This window comes from Lagopus muta, chromosome 17 (assembly GCF_023343835.1).
Source record: "Lagopus muta isolate bLagMut1 chromosome 17, bLagMut1 primary, whole genome shotgun sequence".
Lineage (NCBI taxonomy): Eukaryota > Metazoa > Chordata > Aves > Galliformes > Phasianidae > Lagopus > Lagopus muta.
Window position 1 is genome coordinate 1,690,089 of NC_064449.1, and position 22,328 is coordinate 1,712,416.

At 46.0% G+C, this 22,328-nt stretch overlaps 1 protein-coding gene across 5 annotated transcripts in view; it reads left to right on the top strand.

The window, feature by feature from the left end:
• The first annotated feature begins 772 nt into the window (after positions 1–772).
• MTMR3 (myotubularin related protein 3) overlaps positions 773–22,328 on the top strand; it is a 74,302-nt gene continuing 52,746 nt past the window's right edge. For 4 of the 5 annotated variants that reach the window (XM_048963649.1, XM_048963651.1, XM_048963652.1 and 1 more), the window contains exons 1-2: positions 773–1,001; positions 1,450–1,493. The gene's annotated coding sequence lies outside the window, so the exon portion shown is untranslated. Of the gene's footprint in view, positions 1,002–1,449; positions 1,494–7,573; positions 7,668–22,328 lie in introns of all 5 variants that reach the window. The other variant, XM_048963650.1, reaches the window with a different exon arrangement.

Here is a 22,328-nt window from a genome sequence, read left to right on the forward strand (position 1 = left end):
TTTATGGACAGCAAGGGGCCACACATGTCATTATAGCCAAGCCCCAGAATGCCACAGAAGCAAAGTAAGGCACAGGCTGCGTGCAGGCACCAGGTTTCCAGTTGGATCTGTAGTTCCTCCAAGAGCTTTTGGAGAGCTCCTGAGGGGAGCACGAGGCAGGCATTGGGGTTCGGATCACCATGGCTCCTCTTTGCCCCAAGGCAGCTGCATTCACCTCAGGGGGCTCACTCACCTCATGGGGATCAGCCAGCTGAGGGCTGGGTCGTTATCAGGGGGCTTGGCCACCTCAGGGGGCTCAGTCACCTCAGGGCTTGGCTCAGGGGTCACAGCCACCTCAGAGCTCAGCCACCTCAGGGGTCACGGCCATCTTAGGGCACAGCATCTCAAGGGGCGCAGCCACCTCAGAGCTCAGCCACCTCACAGGGATCAGTTAACTCAGTGTTTGGCCACCTCAGCGGGCTCAGTAACCTCAGGGCTCGGCCACCTCAGGGGGCTCAGGGCTCAGGCACCTCAGAGGTCACAGCCATCTTAAGGCTTGGCTACCTCAGGAGGCTCAGCCACCTCAGTTGGGGCTCAGTCACCTCACGGGGATCAGTTCACTCAGTGCTTGGCCACCTCAGGAGTCACAGCCATCTCAGGGCTCGGCCACCTCAGAGCTCACAGCCACACAACACCCTCCCGCCCCATCAGCACCCCGCGCGCTTCAACACCCCCACAGGGTTATAAAAGGGAAAGAGGCGGGCTCCTCCTTCCCTTCAGGAGGGGCCGACGAGAGGCCTGCCCGCGTCACCTGACAGGAGGCGGCCGCTCCGCCCTTGGCAGCGAGGGAAGGGGAGGCGGTGTCGGGGGCGCGCTCTCCTCGCCGTACCCGCGTCCCGTGCGGCCGCCATGTTGTGGTGAAAAGCGGCGGCGGTAGCCAGGAGCCCGGCGACCCCGGCCCAAGGCAGGAGGCCGCGCCCCGGGACGGGGTGAGGGGGCTCCGCGCCATGCCCGGCCCCGAGGTAAGGAGCCGGCGGGGGTCTGCGGAAGGGTTCGGCGCCGCGCGGGGGGATGAAGCGGGCCGGGGCCTGGCGGAGGGCGGCCGGGCTGTCAGGGAGGGCCGCGGCCCGGCACGCCCCCTCAGCTGGGGCGGCGGCGGTCCGGCGGCGCTGCGCTCCCTCGGCCGGGGGCTCGGCGGCTCGGTGCGGGGCTCGGCCTCCTCTTCCTCCTCCTTCCCGCGGGGCCCGGTTGCCTCAGGAAGGTGACGGTGCAGGGCCGCGCCGGGCTCCGGCCGTGCGCCGTGGTTGCCCGTACCCCGCCGGACGGTGCCTGCTGTCCCGGCCCCGAGCTTGACTTGTATGCTGCTGTACGGGTCGGTGTGCTCACTGCCTTCATAAGGGGGATTGTTAGGGCTTCTCTGTTACTTGTGGGGGCTTTAATCGTGCTTCTTCCCCATGTTGTTCTTAACAGTCCCGTTCTTCTGGTGGGATCTGAGCAGATGTTGCCCTTCTCTGGTGAGTACCGTTTTGTGCCAACCCTCCTGACCCCACGCCGTGTTGAAGTTTTTGTGTTTTAAGGGAAGCTTAAGGTTTTGCACTGTACTTGTGTTGTCCCTCCTTTTAGGGAATGCTGCTTCACCAACAGATGAGCCCTCGCATTCCTTTGCATCTCTCTGTAGAAGGATCATTATGGTCCTTTTCAACCCAGACCATTCTATGGTTCTTTCTTTCCACACACCCCTTCCTTACTGTGTGAGGGCTGGGCACGAGCTTGTGCCTCACGCAGACTGAACATCTGGTACCTGCTTCTGTCTGAGCACTTCGCCTGCCTGTTTTCTTGTGTGACAAGCCCATGTTGCCGTGTGCAGTGAAGCTTTCTCTTCGAGGATCTTGTCTAGAAAATCATGCGGAGTAGTGTGGAGCGATGCTTGACTTTATGGTGGGAATAAAGGAATATTTAATTGCCCCGGTAAGCCCATTGGCAGCGGATGGCAGTGTGACTGAGGGAGCTGTGGCAGGTTTTGCGCAATACCTGGCAGGTTTGAGGCTTTAGATGGAGGGCTGAGGTGTGTCTGGCCTGTCAGTAAAGCATGTGTTGTAGTACTGAAAATCTTTCTTGGTAGAGGATGAAGGGGAGCTCGTGCAATAGAGTTTATAGGCAGATGAGATGTGACACCTGGTGTCTGTGTTGCTTTGGTGTTAGTGATCACAGTGGTTTTAGAAGATAGAACAAGTGCTTTCTTTCGTAGTACAGGAAATGCTGTGAACTCAGAATGTTGAAATCTTTGTCAGATAAGTAAAGGTGGGGCATGGGCTTCTGAAATGCTTCACTAAGAAGTTTCTGTGTGCTTGCTTTGGAGCTGGGGGAGAGGCAGATGTGCAGGAAAAATGTTAAACAGTGGAATTTTTGGCAACTGTGCCAAAAGGTGCTCTTGTCTTATGTCAAGTCGTAAAGATTATAGGAGTGACATCTTGAGACAAGCTAGTTTTCTGGCTGGTAGTATTATCAGTGCCTATTTAGGAATTTGCTGATGTCCATTGCTTTTAATTGTCTGAGCTAGAAATTAGCCAAGTGTTAGCCTGCTTAAGAAACCACAGGCAAGGCCAGCTTGATAAGCTCTTGATTTTCTATCAGAATGGCTGTCTGTACCTGAAGGAGGTAGAAGTGCAGCGTGTCCAAGCTTCCGAAGGTAGAGAGTACAGTACTTTATCTGAGATCTCGTTCCACCTACGTGCTGCACAGGATGATGGAGAGGAGTATGTTGTCAGCCCTTCAAGAGTAGGAGGTCTGAGCAGTGCTTGGCTGACAATTAATGCGTCCAAGTGGAGTAACTTAAGGAGAAAAGTATCAGTAGGCTGCCCCAGAATTGGCAAGTAGTCAGACAAGTCTGCTGGAGTGCAAGGAAGGAGTAATTGTCTCTGGAGCAAATTGGAGGTACTGGGTTAGCATCTAGAAGTAATCTGGGATCTCTTCACCTACAGAGGATAAAAGGTGGTGATGGCTGTTCCTGGTCTGGTAGCTCTCCATGGGGCTGTGTAGCTGGGTATAATCATGGGGCTCTTCTGTTTGGTGTCAGTTGTCAGAGCCTGTGACTGCAAATAGTACAGTAGTGCTTATCAAATATTGTGAACTGGAATGAAAATCCCAGGTACTTGAATGTGATCTTATTTCGTAGCTGCTTTTATTGACCTGATCAAATAATAGAAGTTGTTTCTTTCAAGATGAGCTTCTTAAGCACTAAATTGTTTAAGCCTGTTCTTTGCCATAATGTGCAACTGTTCTGCACGTGTACCCAGCTGAGGTAGCTGGCAGTGTAAGGATCTGCCTCTTGGTTCCAATATGGGTCTTATGTCTCTGGGATGCAAGCTTCCTTTGTAATTCTGTCCTTCTAGATACTAGTGCCATAACTTTGCAGTGCTTTTAGGAAAGCTTTGGGATATGCCTAACATGCAGATCATTCTTGTGATTAACAGTTTTTAAAGACAGCTGTTCCTTTAGCTTTGTGTAGCTTTGAGATCGTCTGGTGACTGAGTGGTTTGCAGGGAAGATCTAACAGGGAATTTAGTGCTAGTTTAGGATTTGAAATACAGACTTATTAAAGGGTCAGTAAAGAATTGAAGACCTCGATTTGCAGTGTGTTAGCACTTGTACCTTGGATGCATTAGTCCCAAGTCAGGCAGGATTACAGAATCGCCAAGGTGAGAAAAGAACTTCAAGATCACCCAGTCCAACCATCCACCTATCATCAATAGTGCTCACTAAACCATGTCCCTCAGCACAAAATCCAAACCTTCCTTGAGCGTTACCATATCCAGATGGGTGTTCTGACTGGTATGTGTGCCAGTGTCTGCTTTGTGGGATGGACAGAAGTCATAAGCTACAACATCATTTGGTGCTGACTGCTCTTGTTCAGATTGTGTTTGATAGCAGGAACAGCCAAGACTTTGTCCCCTCCCTTTGGGGTGGATAGCTGAGAACTACTGACAGAATGTGTTTGGTGTTACAGGATGCTGGTTTTTAGCTGGAGCCATAAGTGGCCTGGCTGTTCTTTCCTTTATCTGTTTAACAGCTTCTGGCCCTGATGTAAGGGAGGTGAACAGCAGCTGCTGTGATTCCAAGAGGTCATTTTATGCCGTAAGGAAGCCCTCAATTCAGTCTCTGCTGATCAGAGCTGGGGGAGAAAATCAACCAAAAGTACCAGAAGTAGCAGAGGAAGAGAGGAGTGTAGGCATTATCCTTTAGAAACCAGTGTACCTTTTGTCTTTAGTCTGTTCTGGTGTCTGGGTTGCATTGGTGTATGAACTGGAGCTGCTCTGCTCAGTGCTGAGGAATGATGGGGCTGCAGCTCTGCACTGTGCAGAGGGAGCTCAAGAAAAAGAGCAAAACTAAGGGTTTTTTTGGGATGCTGAGATAAATGCATTATTTCTGGAGTCATCAATGTTCTCCAAAAAAGCACTTTATAAAGGACTCATTTAAAATATAATTATTGATACCTAACTTTGGCTAATATTTGATTTTAATCATAAAGTTCAGGAAGCGGCAGTTGATTTGATGTGCATCTGATAGCAAGTTAACTGGACAGATGCTCCCCAGGTCTTACTGGGAAGAACAGAATATCTGGGGGGCAGTGATCTACGTGGGAGTTCATGCTGCAAATACAGGATGGAGCTTGTGAGAGGAGAGGGGCCTCTGAGCTCCTGAGGGTGGCCTAGAAGCTGGTGGCTGTGTGGGAAAGGTGATACAAGTGTGTGTTAATGAAGAGCTTGAGTGTTCTTCTCCTTTGTGGACCAACACATGAATGTCAAAATTCATAAAGTACTGTTCTGTTTATCATCTTCTGGCTGAGCTTTAAAACAAGAAGCTGTGATTGCATTTTTAACTCTGTTACAGGAAATATCCATTTAAATGCTCTCTTCTTCCTGCTGGGTTGGATCTTGGGCTGACCAGTGTAACTGTTAGAGCCTGCAAGGCTGAGGCAAGGTTTGGGTGCTGTGTCTTGAACTGGGGCAGTTGTGCAGATGCACACAGACACATAGCAAACTCAAGGCTGATAGTACTTGGGAAGTGTTGGATATGCTGAGATTTTTGGGCTTGTTTCAATTTCAGAAGTGAAGTTATTCTTTACTGGTGCTATCTCTAGCAGGTGGGCAAGATCTGCCCTGTCAGATCCTGCTTTCTTTGGGCATTAGTGGGAAAAGACTTTAAAAAGATACTTTTAACTGCTTCCTACTTTTCATAGAGGCAACATTGTCTAAGTAACACACTGCGCATATCCCATTCTCCCATGCTGCATGTACAGTATCCACTGGGCTAGGACTTCTACCAAAGGCTTCCTTCCTTGAGCCTTGGCCTATTGTAAGAACGTGGGAAGGTTTTTCATTTGAGAAAACTAGTGAAAAGCTGTGCATCGTGGTTTAACTGAGCTTTCTGAAAATAAAATCCCTTGGAATAGAGAACTCCATTGAAGATGTCTGTCTGTAGGATATTTCTTGTGTGTACAAGTCTAAGCATCTAGCCAAATATCTGATTGTTCTGGTGCAGTACAAGCTGCAGTTCCTAGAATGTAATCAGTAGTGAGGTAGGTGAGGTTTTGTGGAGGAAGACTGTTGCATTGCCTTAATTAAGTCTGTATCCAGAGCATTACTTCTGTATTCTACCTGAAGAGAACAGTTTCCCTTTTCCTATACGTGTAGAATTTGGCTCCAACATCAGCAGGGCAGAGGCAGGCTCCAGGCAGCGTGAAACTTCTCTAGTGCTGCTTTCTGCTCCTGTGTGAGCCCCTGGGGGACCTGCTCCTTGCTGCCTTTTCAAGAGGAGCAGACAAATGCATGTCTGCATGCTGCAGAGCACAGCTGGAAACTAAGAGTCTGGTCTGACGACCAGCTGCTTTGGTTGGCTTTCTGAAGCTGCCTTGGAGCAGGAGGCAGGACTTGCCTGGGGACGTGGCTCATTTGCTCTCTCCCCAGCTCACTCCTTGGTATCACCCCGAATAAATCAGAAGCCTTCCAGGTCCTGTGAGAACAACTCTTCAGTTTCATCCAGTTTGACTGTTCTGTAAGCAAGTTTATTTTTTGTGCAGCTGTAGAGCTGCAGTCAGAGTTTTGGGAAATAGATGGAAAGATCTGATCCAATCTACACCTGCCTTAACTGTGGAGTCTTAAAGTGCTACTATCTTGAAGCAGACACTACATGGATAAAATAACTGACTATTTCTGAAATGAAGCTTCAGCTGTGGTGTAGAAGCAATCAGGATGATCCTGTCTATTAGCTGATCTAGTGCCGGTCTGGTGTGGCTTATGCTACCACTGCCAGCGTTCAACATGACTGCTAAGCTGCTCGTGGAAGTGGTTGTGGGTGAGTTTGAGATTAGAAATTGTTTCTTGGGAATTTCCTATCTGCTAGTCAGGCTGGGGGACCAGTAGGCTGACTCCTTGCTCTCTCTGCAAGTAGACCATGAAAGGGAACAGCTTGTTGCTGTGGCTGCCTAATTTCATTTCTTGCAGCCATAATTGAAATAAATGTGTACCTGGGAAAGCTCTACTTATTGCATTGCTATCTGCAAGCGTGTAATTGCTATCATTGAAACGTTAAACCTGAGATAAAATGAGATGCTGGGAAGCTCTGTCATGCCTAATTATATTGTTTGCATCCTTCATAGGGTGTTTGTTTTGAGACCTCTTCAGACCCAGTTCTGGATTCTTGCAGCTGAAAACTGCCTTCAGTTTTGCTTGCCTCCAGCCTTCAGTGTCTTCTCTAACTTTCAGAACTACTGCTACCAAAGTTAACGTTTGCTCTTCTGTGGGTTCTCGAGGCTCAGGCTTTTAAAATATTTGTTTCGGACAAAGAGCAGATGATGCCAAATGGGAAGCTGTGAGATGAAAGCTCCATGCCGTACCCCAGAGGCAGATCTCATTGTGAATTAATAAGACATTGCTCCATCCGTTCTGTGGTCAGTTTTAGTTTGAGTAGAGCAGAGATACTTTTGTAAGTCATGAGTTGACAGTCTTGCTTTTATTCTCCATGAATGTATTTACTGCTTTTATGGCACTCAATGGTTGTGGATGCCACCACATTACCTATAAGCTTGTCTTCAGAACCTCCTTGGTGTCTGCTGGGCTTCAGTGGCCGAGCAGATCCTCCCTCACTTCTGAGCAGCATGCTGCTGAATGGGGGCATTGCTGATCATCTGATCCAAGTCTTTAAATGCACCACATTTCTAATTCATTTTGGTTATTTGTCTCTAATAAGTGGAACTTGGAAGCCAGTGAAGCCTGCTTAATGTAAACTTGTAAGCTTATTGCCTCTGCCTGCAGATCTCCTGGTTTCCATCTGAGTGCTGTGCATGTTTTTCTTGAGTGGATAAGCTTTTCATCAAATGAGTGACTAATCCTTATCACACAAATGTGCATCATTACAATTAAGAGTTCCTGCTCTTTAATTGCTTGGTGATTGGACATACTAATCATGAGTATGTTTGAGAATTCAATATCTTCGTTTTCTCTCATTGCTAATAGCAGGAATTTGCTGTGAACAGTGCATTATATTCTGGTTGGATACCCATTATAATTAAATTCTCATCTTTGTCTGTGTTCAGTGAACCTTTCTTTGAGTGACTTCCATAAGAATGTACCTTCTTGTGCTTTGGGAGAATCTGAGCTCTGTGGAAAAAGGGGAAAGATGGGAACAAGGTAAATATTTTGAGGTCTGCTGTGTTTTCCTTATAGGTTTGGCTAATGGCTTATAGCTGTTTCCTAGAGCAGAATACAATAGCTAGCTTGTTTTCTTTTACTTTGGACTGGAATCTCTTTATCCCTTCATACTCAAGCGTGAGTATCACATGATTTGGAGGTGTTTGCTTAGCGTGCTTCGCTGCTGCAGAGCATCCCTGTGCTTTACAGATGAGTAAATCAGGACTGCAGGGAGAGCAAACATGGGAATGTGCCGTTCTGGAGGTGCGTGTCAACAGTTGTAATGCTTCATTGCGGTGTGTGCCCTGGCAGAAGCAAGGGGCTGTGTCAGGTCAGTTAGACCTCTTGCTATGAGGAGATCAGCTTTCTGTTCTGGATGTCCTAGCTGGCTTTATAAAGAAAGCTGCAGCTTCAGTTTACTGCTGTGTGCCTATATCCTCCTTATACCTACAGGTGCTCAAACTGTGTTTGGGGTGTTTGTGTAGAAATGGCCTGGCAGGAATTAGAGGTTCTTTCAGAATCTGAGGCATCGGAGGGAGTCTAGCTGTATAATTGCTCATAAATGCTTGTTGAAGTGAAACAATTTTCAATGTTCATACGCAGATCGTCTTGGAAAAGAGCTGAAATTAGCTGCACGACAGTAACAGCACACCTGGTCACTGCAGTGCTGCTTTTCCTTCCCCTCAGGCTTCAGCAGCTGGAACAAAAATACTTTGCATGTGTTTAGAAGTAGAGTTTTTTGCTTTTAAGCAGTAGGATGGGTTGTGGGACTTGAGGGTGACTCTTTTCTAGTAAGAGGAAGTTTATCATTGGGGCTTTCTACAAATGGTCAGTTTGAGTAGTAAATTCCCTGAAGTTCTATACTACGACACTGAACTGAGGATGGAATCAAATTCCTGTGACTTAGAAGATACTAATCTTGACTTCTGGTGCTCCTTTTACAGCGTCTGGTACGGTAAGAGCCCAGTCACTGTTGGAATATCTTCAGTGCCTCTACCAGCAGCTGAAGCTTGCTTCTTCCCGGGCTGTTTCACTCAGGTTGAAAGAAATATAGGAATAACTGGGGGAGCTCTTGCTTTGCTTCTCCCCTCAGCTTATTAGAGAAGCCATAGATAACTTGCTGGGGTGAAGTGCTGACTGGTAGGCTGGTTTGAGCTGCGAAGCTTTCAATTGCCAGGCTGTTCCAAGTCCTCGGAGGCATTGCTGTCACATAGACACTTCTGTGCACGTGTGGGAGACTGGTGATAACCTATGGCAAGGGACTAAGGGTGGGAATGCTGGAGTGATTTGCTGAGATAAGAGCAATGCCAAACCTGCTGCTTGTAATAATTCAGCTTGGAGTAGAGAGCAGCCTTGAAACCTGCCTGGTGCGCTGCTTACCTGCAGAGGTTGTTCAGTCCATCAGAGTCGCTGCTCTGGATGGTGCCTGAGGTAGATGTGTTGGTGTGCAGTGCACAGCCTGTGGCACGGTGGCCAGGGGACGAAGGGATTTCGCTTGAGTGAACAAGTCCAAGGTCGGTAGAGCACAGACACTCTGAGCTATTTCTCATCTTCTTGTCTTGCGAGCAGCTTCTAGCAAGCTGTTTGTATAGGTACAAGTGCAGGTGTTCCTGCCCTGCGAGGGGCACACCCAGAAAGCAGTCCTATTAAAATTAATAGTGCTCTTGCATCATTCTTCAGGCTGCCGTGCTCTCATTCAGCGCTAAGGTATGAAGACTTTTCCTCTTGCATAAGGCGACTTGGTTTGTTCTGGTTGAGGAGGAAAGAGTTTGGCAGCTCATTGAAGAGTGAGCTGTATGCTGTTGTGCCCTGTAGCTTATTTTCTAAACTATTTCAAGCTACTGTTCAGCTTTCTAACCTGTCTTACTATGTACAGCTGCCTGATACTGAGCTACTAATTAAACTGATGTGGTGATTATCTGGTCAGCCCTTCCTGAATGCAGCTCCTTTACTACTTCTAGCCTACTTCTAGCCTACTTCTTGCTACTAGACGTGGTTTGTTTGGTACTCAAACTAGGGACCTAGCAAGGTTAAGCCTCATGTCTTTATTGAATTTATTTTAAAGGCCCCGAAATTATGACAGGCTTAATCTTTGTACCCTTATAGTTTCTAAATACACACATATATGTAGCACTTCTTGCTTTTTATTCTTTCCCCAACAAGAGTTGGTTTCTAGTCTAATCAGAAACACTGGTTGCCCTGTCCAGCCCTGTTCATCATTAATGTAACAGCTTAAAAAACAAACCAGCCACCAAACAAAACTCCCTCCAAACCCAGAAAGTTCTTAATAAACTCATGCAGTTCAGTAGTATTGCTGAGCTAACTGACTTCACTCACAGGTGAGGAGTGAAAGCAAAAACAATCCTTAACAAAAGGAGTTAGTCTCATTAAATGCAACTGGCTGTGATGTGAATGTGAAGAGACAAGAAGGGACTTTGGCTTTTTGTGCAAAAACTGCTGTGCCAGGAGTAAGTACCTGAACTGGGAAGAGTCTAAGCTTACAGTTTAAAGAGACTTAATGCCAAAAAACCTCCAAAAATTTGTTTGAACACAATTCTTATACTGAATCATACCAAGGTAATTATAGAATTCCTAAAGCTAGTTTGAATTTGCAGGCTGGGTTTGGAGAGCAGTGTGCTTCCAGAGGTGCAGAGAACGCTCAGGTTTGTTCAGGCAGGTTGGTGAGTAGCAGAGGTTTTCATACGGAAAGCTGTGTTGTTTTTCCTCTGAGCAGTCAGGAGCCGTTGCTGTCAGCACTGTGCAGTGCTGTGTGCTGCCAGTTGGGCTCTGCTGCTTGTGAAAGGTCAGCTTTTGAACCTCCGTGTATCAATAAGCAGTAAGCTCCAAACTGATGTTCTAGCTCTGTGTTCTGGAACTGCAGACCTCCTAGTGGTTCTGGAAGACTGAAGAGGAAGGGCAGTGCTGTGTGTGTGGTTGGTGTTCTTGAGATCTGCTGGGCAGCTTGCTGAAATGCGAGAGGTGAAGGAATACCCTAGGGTCAGTTTAGAGAGGGCTTGCTGAGCTGAGTGGAGAAAAACTTTGCTTAAACAACTCGACGTGTCAGGTTTGCAAACAGAACCAACCAACATCGTATTTCGATAGACAGGAGTCAAGTTTTGTGACTGTTTTCTGCCCTAAGTGACTTCATGCAAAGTGTTGTTGAGAGACTTAACAGATTCTGCTTGTTGAAACGATTTCTACATCTTGTAACAGATACAATGGATTCAAACCTGTCTGAGGAATGTCCTGCTCATTAGCCGACTTCTGAGCAGCCATTCCACCTATGACGCCTCCAAACTCATGCTGATGACTTGGGTACTTCTAGTTCTTAATAGCAGCTTAACCAGAGTGTTAAAAGTTCGAGCAATGCTGGTCTTTCTGTAGTGGGTGTGCAAATGTGGAAGAGAAAGTTGTGAAGTAGGGAATCCATGGTTTGTGCTGTGTGACAGCTCAGCCTCTGAATGGCATTCAGAGCATCTTTGCCATCTTATAAAAAGCATGTTGCTTGCTGCTCAACTGCTCCTCCAACATAGAGCTTTTTGTAACCTTTGAACTCTGTAAGGATGGAGTAGGAATTTGTCCTGTTAAAACCTGCGTTGGTTTAAAGAGCTCACTTCTTACTCACCTGTGTCCTACATCTGCACATCTCAGTTACTTAAATACCAAGGTGTGTCACTCCAAACCCAAGTGATTTTTTTAGAAGTAAAAGTGACCTGTAGCAAACAAAGCTGTACCTTCCTACCACACCTCTTCTGCTCTTCACTTTTAAGTATAGCATTGAACTGGTTTAAAAAAAGCCACCACACTAGAAGTGTTTGGACTAGGATGAATGGAAGTGACCAAAGGCTCCAACTCTGAAGTAAGAAATAAGCCTAATTTGTCTAGTTAGGTTTTTCCACTTACAAACCTCAGTGAAGGTTTTGTGTGAGAACAGGCTTGAGTGAAGTCCTTCCTTGGTGTTTTGTGGTAGTCTGAAACTCACTGGAACAGTGCTGATACTGATCCACCAGCTCATCAGGGTAAATGCTTCATCACAGCTTTAATTCCAGTGTTCTACGTCCTTGTCCCTAGTGACACAGCAAGAAATTAGCATCTTCACCTTCTGTGTTGCTTTTGTCCCCAGTCCCTTGCATCCTCTGGCATCCACATGCCATCCTTGCTCAGTATGACTGCATGCTCTGAGGACTTTTTCACGCCATGCTTCTGGGCCGAGGCTGCTGCAAGCAAAATGTGTAATGAGTGCTTCTTCAGTGCTTGATCTGCTGTGAACAACACTGTCTCTGTGCTAATGGAAGCTGCTGACTTGTAAGCCTTCAGTGGGCAGGGTGCTGCTGGCGCGCTGTGTGATAGGTACGAGCTCTGCAGGTCATGCGGCCGAGCTAAGAATACAGGTTGCCTTATGGCACTGGAATGCTGGCATGAATCCTGGTGCAGGGACAGCAGGCTATTGGCAGTGCAGCCATCGCTGCTGATTTTAGTTACCTCAAAAAAATGCGAGTGTTGTGTCGTGAGGGTTTGCCTCTGCTGCCTGGCACAGAGGTGGCTGTGGCACTGCTTGGGCTCTGCTGGAGATTTATGCAGGAAGTGGAAGCAGGTGCATTCCTTTCTCAGAGACCTATTTTATTAATTGTTAACTGAAACTGTTACAAGTTCTGCTTTTGGTACTTGCAGTACTGTTTGATATGTAAGCTGATGAATGTTCGTGTGTTCTCCACAGATAAAATATGCCTATTCTTTGTGGGGTGTGGAGCAGAGTTATTGGATTTGTAGATGTTGGGGTCTCTGTATAAGTCAGCTGTCAGAGCAGCGCACTGAGCCTTGTGCTGGAAGTTACTCAGTAACTTGGATTTGGTTGTTGAGCTGCAAGTAATGGTGCTGGTGAAACGTAGCAAGGTTAAATGAGAAATGTACAAACAGCAAATACCCAATTCAGGTCCTGTTCCAAAGGGTAATAACACCTTACCTGGTAGTAGTATCATGCCCACAGTAGCGTGGCTCTGAGACTAGGAATTTGGTACTGCTGTTCAGTACCTGGGCAGTGAGGATAACCTCTACAGTTTCACTGAGTGTTTTTATGGTTCTGTAAGGAACGTTGTTCCCTGGGAGCTTACTGGAATGCTGAAAAAGCATGATTCCTGTGCAACTTCTTACAAGGGAAATGGAATATATGCATTTCTGTGTTTGCTGTGGTGTAAGTTACTTCAGAATGTTGGCAGATCCTGCTCTGTTGGATCGTGTGTCAGTCCGAGCTAGAAGCCGGTCTGCTAGCACATTTAATCTAGTTTTGATTTGTCAAGATCTCAAAGGTAGAAACAAAAAGCACTTTGTCCTGGCTATTCTCATGGACACTGACACTTGAATCACTCTTTCTAGTTGTCTATTCAGTTATTTCCTCAGCATGCTATACTCGCTGAATGAGGCTCATTGTTTAGTAGTAAACCATAATTGGGTTGCTTCCATTCAAAGGCTTTCATCTATAGGTTGAACATCTCATTCTGCCAATTTAAATGAGTTATCTGAACAGCTTCAAGCTCAGGCTCATCAGTGTAAGTTAGCGAGGCTTCTCTTATGACTCCAGCAACTCATCTGTGAAACAAAGCTGTGCCATGCTGAGCCTTACTGCTGTCCTCCATCACAGCCCTGGTGCAGCCTTTTCCTCAGTCAGATAGGAGTGAACAGTGGGACTGGAGGTATTTCTTGGTGGATACCAGGGACAGGGCTGCTCTGTAGGTCATGCAGCTTCAGTTGTGAAGCTCTGTAGAAACAGCAGCTGGGCAGTTCTGGTGAACTCTGCAGAGAATCATATATGCTTACTGGTGCTTTCTTTCCGAGACGATGCGGATCTGACAATATCCTGGAGATCCAGGTTTCAGTTCTTCCTTTTTATGTTACTGTAACCATTTCTTCCTCACTGCTATTCCCAGCTGTCTGCATGCACCAAGAAGTCTGAATCTTTACCTTGCTGTGCAACTTTTTTCACAGTTTTTGGAAGCTCCAAGCATCAGGACTTGAAACTTCTGATTCATAGTCAGCCCATGTGAGAATTTCCGTGACCCTTGTAGGTGGTCATGATGTATTCAGTCTAAAGCAATCGAGCTTAGTTTTCCTGCTGTTTACTTTAAGCTTTTCAGGCCTGTTTGTGTTTACCTTAGTTAAGCAGTAATAATTGTTAAAGCATTAAACTGAGCTATCATATTGAAGGACACGCCAACCAAATAAACATTATTGCGACTTCCTGATAATGAAAATTCCAATCGTGTAATGCTTGATTTAATCTTTAAGCTTGGAGAAAAATGGGAGTGGTGATGAGGATCTCCTTTGTAACAGACTTTCAGTCAGCTAGGTAATGCGTGCAAAAGCTTGATATGTGTGGGGAAAATTGCTGTGACCTTATGACTACTGAGGATAACAGCTATTTGTTATGTTAATACAGGGAGCAGCTGAGCTACTCCTTCACATTCTTTGGTGTTCATGCTTGGTGTCCACTTGAGTTTTTTAATTGCTGGTGCTTCCCCAGACTGTCTGGATGATTTTGTTTGCTTCCTTATAGCAATTGCCTAGATATGTTTAGGCTGGAAACTGGGGAGTTAAGAACACGTGTTACTATTTTCCATCTAAATCAGACATAGTCAAGCACGTGCCTTTCCCTTGCAGAGGTTGTACAGAGTGGGTCAGAACTAATCACTGAATGGTGGGATGTGGGCCTTCTGAAAAGGAGGCTAGATCAGATACAAGCATCTGGCTTTAGATGAGAAGCATCTTATTTATGGTCTCGGTTTCAGCTAATATGAGTATGGCACTAAGGATGATTCTAGTAAAGGTGAATCTCTTGACTGCAGATAGTTCAGACAGTTTTCTTAGCATAACAACTTAAAGATTGCTGTAGAAGCTCCAAAGAGCTCAGCTGGATGTTGTATATAACAGCTGACTCACTGGAGAATGTACAGTGCTCCTGCTTTAAGTTTAATCACGTGCTTACAAGTCGGAATTGTTAAGGCTTCTATCCTCCCAAGTTAGGGCATTGGTTCTGTTTCATTGCTCTCTTAAATTGCACACTACCTCACACCTGTTTCTTAGCTCACTCTGTGCTGTGTGCTTACCTTCTCTACTTTCTTGCTTCCAGCCCTGCAGGCTGAAGCACAGCCTATGCTCTGCTGCTCAGCTGATGGGTGTATGGGCACCAGGCTGAGGGAAGCATCTCAAGGCTGCTTCTGCATGGCAGTGAGTGCCTGTCAGGTGATTGCTGTAAGGCTCAGACAGACCTGCACGCAGTGCTCCTGACTGAGAGGTGCTGGGTGGTGATGCTGATCCCCCACCAGTTCAGGGGTTTCTGCTATAGCAGAAACTTGCCCCGGACCCAACTCTCAATAGTGCGTCCTGTTAATTCTTTTCTCTTCAGAGGTGCTGCTGTGGAATGAGCATCATACCTGAAATGCTTGTATTTTGAGCAATTATTGCAGAGTAGGTTGATTGGTTATAGAGCAATAGTGGTTTATTGAGTTCTTGGATACCTTTAAGATCATTATGGTGGTTAGCTATCGTGTTAGCAGAACCATTCTAAATATACTTCAGCACTGCATTCTTGACAGAGTAATTGTGATGCCAGAACTTGATTCCTGATTAGGAACACATCTTACATATGCATGCACGTGAGAATGACAGAGCAGCACACGTTGGACGTGAAGGCAGTGCTTCCTTCAATGTGAGCTGGAGTGTGTGGTACGAGTCTCCTTTTGCTTTTGAAGCATTATACAAGCTCAGTAATGTGTGGCTCTTCAGAAGTGACCGCAAGCTGCAGGTTATGGGAAAATCTGACTCCTTCAAATGAGAACACATCATGGTTTCTGCACTCTGTGTAGGAAAACTACTTGCAGAGCTTGCTCTGGGTGCTTTCATTGCATGTGCCGTGTCAGGAGGACACTTCAGTTGTTTCTACCTGCATTACAAGTTCACCTTCTGGTTCTGGCTTCAGGCTCTCTAGCTTTTCCTTTTCTTAGATTTCCCCAGTTTTCTTCTCTACTCTCTTATCCTCATTTGCTGAAGTGTTAGAGGTGAGAATACCTGCAGGTTGCTGTAATGGGTTGGTCTGACTGTTCAAATGTCTGCTTCTGTCCCAAAGCTTGCTCTGAACTGTTTGCTTGAGCTAAAGGGAATGTACTGATGTTCTGGATGGGAAGGGACCTGTATCCCAGGAGTCAGACTATCTGAAGGATGCTGTCTAGCATATCTACCTGATCTCATTGAGAATTGATACATTTTTAAGTTACTTTTTGCTAGGAAATCAGTAAAATATGCTTTTAAATACTGTCTTTAAACTGCCTGGTCAACCTGGAAGAGCTGGGCTGTCTGACCATCACTTGTCTGGAAGGGCTCCAAGACAGAGTTGCCGGTGACTGGGGAGTTGGTCCCTTGCTTCAGAGTTACCTTTAAGTGTTTTGAATTTTTGACAGTGCAGTCAATGTAAAGTTGGAGATAAGGGAAGAAAGTGAAGATGTGCTATTACTGATGTGCTATTACAGCTGCATTTCCATGCCTGTGTAAGACCTATACATTAAACTGCTAAAACCTTCCCCCTGCTTTCCTCCCTTTTCTGTGGAGGCAAAACGGCAGGCTTCGGTTCCTCTGTGTCTTGTTGCTTTAATTCTTCCTAAGGCTGCTTTCAGAGTAGCTTTGCTTCATGCTCTGGCAACCTTGCTTGAGCTGTCAGTGCAGTCTGCAGGCCTCTCACTATGAATACTGCTGGCATAGCAGGTGACTGAGCAGTGGAAGCTTGAGTAAGTCTCTCACTGGCTGATTCTCAAGTCTGACATCATATCCAAGAAATAGATGGCTCTCTTTCACCATGAGGATAATGAAATAATTCCCACTGTGTTATTCATTAACTCACGTTTCATTCAGCAGCTCCTAAGGATGGCAAACATGCTGGAGGTGAACTTGCATAAGACTTCTGGCACTCTTTTGTTAAGATAAGCAAGAGTTAAAGCTGTGGCAGACCAAGCTTATACATGGCAGCAGTGCCTCGCTGAGGCAGGTGCTGTGTGGTGTATTTGGTGTATTGCACTTACTGACTTTCCAACTGAATGGTTTTGACTTCAAGGAGGTAGGCAGTGCATGAAGATATTTGAGAATTAACTAATGCGCAAAGCTGGGTGAAGTTCTTCCTCAGTGTGGAGACTGCAGCTTGCTGAGTGGCTGCATAGAGACGTAATGTTCAGCCCAGCATGGAAGTGTTTCAGGGCAGGTAAGGGAGCCCAGCAAATGAACTGGTGGACCTGCAGCAGTGAAAGCACGTGGAAAGAAAGGCAGTGTGCTGAGCTGCGTAGAGCTGCTTGTAGAGGAGCCTGTTAAAAGCTTGCTGGTCTTTCAGTATTTGCACTAATGTATCTTAAGCACGTGAAATTGGAATCGCTCTGAAATGTTAGTGTCATGTCTTCCCCCTGCATGTAAGCTGGTTTAAACTGCTGAATAGTACTCTGCAAGGGAGCTTAAAAGCAAAGAATGATGACCTGCTTTGCTGCAGGATTTTCACTACTATGAAGTAGAAAAGACAGGCCACTGTACCCCCAGCTTTAGTGCTGAATGTTTTAAGGGGTCTGTGAGGGCTGGCTGTGACTCATTTTGGCTTTGATGCAGGCTCTTGATGACCTGAACTTCCTAATGAAGGGTTGTGGCTGTTATTCAAGTTGCCATACTAAGTGTGAGCACTGGGCAATTCTGAAGGCTTGCCAAGGGATTCATCTCTCCAAAAGAGACTTACCTGAATCGAACAATTGAATAAATGAATATAATCAGGTTAAGCAGTGCTGATAGGAGTACTCAAATGCCTGTTCAATCTTTCTTGCTCTGAATGCACTGGCTTCAGTAGTTTGTCCACACAGGTGATCTGTGAGGAGAGGCTGCAGTTGTTGTGATGTCTGTAATCCAGAACTGCTGGGCAGCCCAACAGCCTTTCATTGTCTGCTATTTGTAGAAGCATTGGATGAGGGAGTAGCAGTTTCATCTAGGATGGGCAGCAGGGTGGTGGTGTGGATGATGGCTGCCTGCCTGAAGATGTGGCTGTGTCCTTGCCCTGCTTTGGATCGTGGTGCTGGATAGTGAGTTACTGGGAGCTCTTAAAGCTGCCTGGTGTTGTTTAGCTGACCAGGCTGCTCACTTCTGCAGCACAGACCCTCACCTGGAGGGAGCTGTATTTGCTGGATATAAAGTAAAATAGTGTATAAGCTTTGAGTATTTGAGGAACCAGAACCAGATCAAAACAAGGTCTTTTTGGTGCCTTGAACTCTTCCTGTGCTTTGTTTTCAGCCTTTTTAGATATGTTAATACTGGTTAACTGTGAGGGCCAGTGTGAGAATGTGAGGCTTGTGGCACTCATCATGTTCTAAGCACCTGAAGAGATGCTATGAAATGAGCTGTGTAGGAGTGACTGATTTTTATTTGTAGTGCCTCATTGGTTAGTAAAATGAATATAATAAAGATCTGTGCTCAGAGGATGTCCTCCCTGTAAGAGCAGGAGGGAGTGTATGGGGAAGAAGAGATGGAGAAGGGAGCTGAGCATCATTCATAAAGCTGAGCTGATGCTTTGCAGGTGGTGATGGTGTTCGTGTTTCCTAATATGCAGTCCTTGACTGTGCTTTTCATATAAAGGCATCTTAAAACGGAGTTACAGCAAGCTGATTCTCACTGTGTATGAGTGGTGAAATATCTGCCATGTCATTAGTGTTAGAATACTTCAGTTGGAAGGGGTGTACAGAGAATGAATTCAACTGCTTGATAACCTCAGGGCTAACCAAAACTTGAACGTGGTAATGAGAGCATTGTCCAAATGCCTCTTGAACCCTGACAAGCACAGGACACCAGCCACCTTGCTAGGAAACCTGCCGGCACTGATCACTCTCACAGTCAGTAAGTCTCTCCCAGAGCACAGTCTGATCCTCCCTGGGCAGCTCTGTGCCATTTTCACATGTCCTGCCGTGGGCAGTAGGAGCACAGCCTGCTGCTTCTGGTTCCCCTCCTGAGGACACAGCAGGGAGCAATGAGATTGCCTTGTGTCCTAGCAGCCCAGATGCCCTCAGCCCCTCCTCGCAGGACGTGCCTCCCAGCACTGTTACCAGCATTGCTGCCTCCTTTGGATGCTTTCAAGGGCCTTAACATCCTTTTTGTGTTGTGGAGACCAGAGGTGCACATGATACTCAAGATAAGGCTGCACCAATATTAAATATAATGCAGGTGTCAACTGGGAGTGGGAGAACTGAAGCGTGGATCTGTTTTGTCTTTATTGTGCGACTGCCTGTATCAGCCTTAACTCCTAGACCAGAAAATCTGCCAGCAAAGCACGCCTTGCTTGTAGAATTTGATTTCCCATCTAGATTGATGTATTTTACCAACTATGTGATGTGTCAAAATGCTCTTGGTGAAAGCAAGGTAGGCTCGAGTATTCTCAACCATGTTCTGCTCTGCTTTTTTTCCTCAGTGGGAAGGCTCCCACTTTTTCCTCAGTGGGAAGGCTTCTCTTACCTGATTTTCCTCACTTAATTTTCTTAAGGGTCCAACCTCAGTGGAACAGGTGGACTGGAAGGAATCTATGGAGATGATCAGCCCTGTCTGTCCAAGGTCTGAGCCACTTGATCTAAGTGGAGCTGTGTCCAAGTGATGGCCAGATGTGCCATTGCCCTTTCAGCTTAAGAGAGGCAGAATTAACTGTGTTTTTGTGACTGAACGTTGACTCTTTTTCCTGGGACTGCAAACAGCACAGACGTCAGGTGTTGTCTGAGCCCCTCAGAAGGAATGCTTCCTCTGAGGTTTTCCTGAACCTGATGCTTCGCTGCACACAGCTTTTGTTTGTAATTTTGGGAAGAAGGAAACTTGTCATTGTTTGGTTTGCACTTGGACGAAGTTGACAGCTGATAAGGCCTTAAGGAGATCCTCAATTACTTGAGGAAATTGAGTATTTTGTTTGTATGTTGCCTGCTTGTGTGTGACACGAAACGAGTTGTTGGCTGATGGCAGTGTTTTGCATTTTCATTGGGAACAGAGCAGTAAACTGCATCTCCACACCCAAGTACTGAACTCCTCATTTCTTTATCTACTCTTCTGATTTACTTGTTAATCTACATTAATACAACTTGAGTGTTTTATCCTCATAAATTTAAAACTGACGTGTGTCCTTTCAGTAGGTACAAATGCTTCCTTGCTTTTATACGGTCAGTTGCCAGAGAGTACTTCAAATTCAAGAACAAAAACCTCTGCTGCAAAGTCTGACTTTAGTGAATGGGATTGAAGGTCATGTCTGTTTGGTAGACAAGACCAAGGCAAGAGTTCAGGTGTTATACATGTATAAGTTGAACTATATTCATGCTTAAACAAGCTTATGGACTAGCATGCACATATTCTTGCATGTCTTTGTGAAATACAACTTGAAGGCAATGTGTTAAATGTGTTTGATGTGTTACAGTGAAGATGGTTATGAGTCTTTGTTTCCTTATAAGAAGGTTAAGTCTTGCTGGCTGAGAGATTCAGGTACAAAACGAAGTGTGTAACTGAAGGTTCCTGCTTACTGATGTCTTGTGTAAAATCTGGGATGAAAATATTTAAAATGCAAACTGTCTCACCTGCTGCATCAGTAACTGTTGGACTTCTGTAATGCTTTGGAAAGATGGGGATGCACTGTTTAGGCTGAAGAGCCCAAGCTTCTTGTTTTCTTCAATTAATGGTTTCTTTTAATTACAGCCAAGCTTTTCTCATTTAACTAGGTTTACTTGGAGTCACATTAGGAAGGAGTGAATGTTCTTTTAAGGATAAAACACTTAAAAATGCTTTGTTATTGTCAGTGTTCTTCCTTTTCAGTAGATCTGCCAGGAAGAACGAGTTTCTGTAGGGAAAACAAGTGAGAAGGCAGCATTTGTTTGCCTTGGATGCATCCATACTGAGCTGAGTTCTGGGGGAAGTGTGTTCTGGATATTGCCTTCAGAGCTCCTTGGGCAATAAGGGCTGTGCATACCAGTAGGAGCATTCCTGTAACAGCAGTAGGAGTGCTGCTGCATGTTAAGTGCTGTAGGAGTGTCTGTATACTGGCACATCACCTGTGGCACCGGTCTGCCATGCCTCTTTTAGAGGGCATTTTTAGAGGGCCCTTGGTGAAATATCTGGTACTTGAGTTGTACTTTTGCAGCTAAAAACTTAATCAGCAGTATGGAACTGGGCGCTGATCTGAGCGGGCAGATCGGAGAGCCTGGCTTGAGTCTTTGTTTTGTGGATAAACCCATCTGTATTGGTTGATGTCACTGTGGAAATGCTACTTCCAAAGGGGCAGCAACGCCTGAGCTTTGATCAAATGAGGCAAATATCTGTAACTTCTGAAGGCAGCATGAGCATTGAGGTCACTGGGCTTTTAACTTCACACGTGGAGCGGGGAGAGTGAGTGTCTGCTGGTGGACATGGACGTGTCAGACCACATTCTGTGGCAGAACTTCAGCTCTGATTGAAGCACAGTTTTGGTACATCTGTGCCTTATGTCCTTTGTTGGCTCTCTGAAATGCCTGGATGTGTTTGGCTTCATGCTGTTTATCTTTTTAGAGTAAGCATGTTTTGTTAATCCAAGTAAATTTTCCTTGGCTCTGAACATCCCTGCAAGTACGGTGTGCGCTAAGCCTGCAGACCTGCTGGTCTACGGAAGCTGTGATATGAAGAAAAGATTTCTAGGGTGTCATGATGGAACCCAGCCTCCCTGGCTGAGCATAGCTGCACAAAGGGTAACTATTTTTTGTTCTGGCATGTCCCAGATCTGAGCATACTGCCTCCATTCAGTAGCTGGAAGTTACTGGAACTGGAGGGAGGAAAGCAAATCTGTTCTAAAATGCTGCTGTTGTGCCTTTGGAGGTATAAGTTTTGGTCGAACAGAATTACCCAGACCACTGAGTGTCACACTCAAATAGTAGGCCCTGTGTGTAACCAACCTTGGAAGCTGGCTGCAGGAATTGAAGCACGTTAAAACTTGCTTCCAATCTGTATCTGGAGAGATGCAGGATGAGTTGTTGTGCCTCATGCCTCCCTGCTGAGAAGTACAAATGCTCATTAAGTCCTTGGTATTTGATTAGTCTTAGGCAAAGGTACAGCCTTGGCTGTCCAGAGCTCCTTGCTGTATCTCAATACATGTTTGCCTACGTGTCCTTTTCCAGCATGTGCTTGTAGTACCCTTTTGAAGGCTGACTCCCTCTGCTTTTCATTTCATCTGAGTCCTGTATCCTGGCCTTCAGCACAACTTGCAAAGGAGCAGCACTGTTTAGCCAGATATACTTCCTGCATCTGGCAGTAACTGGCTTTCCATGAGTGGAAAAAGATGGAATAAACTGTCGTAACACTTGGAAGATGCTAAGGCTGTTCAATGATAAGAGGTGTTTACTCTTTTTTTTTCTTCTTGTGGCTCCAGTGAACTGAACCAACTGACCAAAGAAAGGACACTGAGTAGGGTTTCTAGAGTCAGCGTGCTGGTAGATGAGCCAAACCAGTTTGTTTGTCCCTTGTGATCTAAATATAGGGAACCTCCTTAATTAGGGAAGGCATCTGAGCTCCGTGCAACTCGTAGTACACGCAGGGAGATGAAGCTCTTCCCTCAGTGCCCAGCTGAAGGGCAGTGCTGGTGCAAGGCTTCCCTCCCTCTGCACG